This window comes from Nanorana parkeri, unplaced genomic scaffold (assembly GCF_000935625.1).
Source record: "Nanorana parkeri isolate BGI_ZX_2015 unplaced genomic scaffold, ASM93562v1 scaffold743, whole genome shotgun sequence".
In the NCBI taxonomy this organism is placed as follows: domain Eukaryota; kingdom Metazoa; phylum Chordata; class Amphibia; order Anura; family Dicroglossidae; genus Nanorana; species Nanorana parkeri.
The window spans coordinates 167,594-169,053 of NW_017307011.1; the positions used below are offsets into that span (position 1 = coordinate 167,594).

At 43.4% G+C, this 1,460-nt stretch overlaps 1 protein-coding gene across 1 annotated transcript in view; it reads left to right on the plus strand.

Annotated features, from left to right (window-relative positions):
- The window catches only part of LOC108793386 (protein-glutamine gamma-glutamyltransferase 6-like), a 39,534-nt gene that overhangs the window by 22,621 nt on the left and 15,453 nt on the right, over positions 1-1,460 (plus strand). The window lies entirely within an intron of this gene.

Below are 1,460 nucleotides of genomic sequence, written 5' to 3' on the forward strand. Positions count from 1 at the left end.
GACTCCACTTTAGATTCTGGGGAAGTCCTCCTGACTCCTGAACACCGTCCGTTCCTATCCCAGTAGGAGCTCGCCTGACTCCTCTCTGACTTCTGGGGGCGTTCTCCTGACACCTGAACACGGTCTGTTCCTCTTTCCCAGCAGGAGCTCATTCCCCTAGCCAGCATCCTTTTCTTAATGGTTGTGTACACCTGTGCAATTATCAAGTGCTGGCCACTGCTAAAGCCTGGGCCCAGGACTAGGGATCTCATCTTTCCTCCTGAATCACCTTGAAACCTCCCAGTTCCAGGATCCCATGCATAATCCCGACAAACCCCTGCTTCCTGACACGTCTCAGCCCATCAGGCTGAGAGTCCAGGTGATCATAACACCCACTTCTGCAGTGGGAGTGCCACACAATACCACAATATATATATATATATATATATGCTGCATGCTGCATGCTCATCATCAGGGGACTGACTGCGAGAACCCAGAAGAGCTTGGGCATGTGAGTGTTTGTTTTTTCTACATGACCCAGCAAAAAGGACATGGGACCAGCACGGCGGTTCTGTGAACAGAGATTGGAGGGAGCTCAGCACACAATCTCCAGCTGATCTCCTCTCCGGTCTCTGAATGCGGGGGTGATCTGTATTACATCACGTCCGCATTCATCTGCCATTCTCGGCTACAGAAGCCAGAGAGAAGCTGGTAAAGCTGCTTCATCAGTTTCTTTGGGGTCCTTAGGTGACATTAGGGGTCTTAAAGACCCCTAATGTCTCTATAAAGAGGACCTGTCACTGTAAATTTGACATCACATGGGGGTTTCTTAGCTCCCTGTGTGATAACAAAGTTAAGTGTAAAAAAAAATAAAGTTTAAAAAAATAAAGTTACAAAAAAATTTGTCACACCCAACAAAATAAAAAAAACACAAACATTTGTTTAAAGTCCCCCACGTACACACTCAAACATGTGTTGGGTGCGCCTACGCGCGAAATCGACAAGTGCGTCTATTGTGCTACCCATGTTACATATATGCAATTTTTTTTATAGTGAACAATAAAAACCCCAGTGGTGATTAAATACAGCCAACAGAAAGCTCTATCTGTCCCCAAAAAATGGTATAAAATTAATTTTGGTACGGTTTTGCATTACTGAATAAATGTCAGTCAAAGTACCGCAATGCTGAATACTGAAAAATGGCCTGGACAGGAAGGGAGTTTAACACCCTGGTCTTCAAGTGGTTAATGACTTGCCCCCCCCCCCCAAACAAAAACGCGAAATAATAGTGATATCATGCAAGATATTCCACTAATAGTGTATAGCATTATCTGCATGCTAGCTGGTAGCCTGTGTAAAATGACTAGTTAAACGGTAAGTGCAAACTGTTAATATGAAACTACGCCTGTGCAATTTTTCAATGTATCTGTTGTTTTTTAGAACTTGATTTAATAAATAAAGACAACAAGTAAATATTTAAA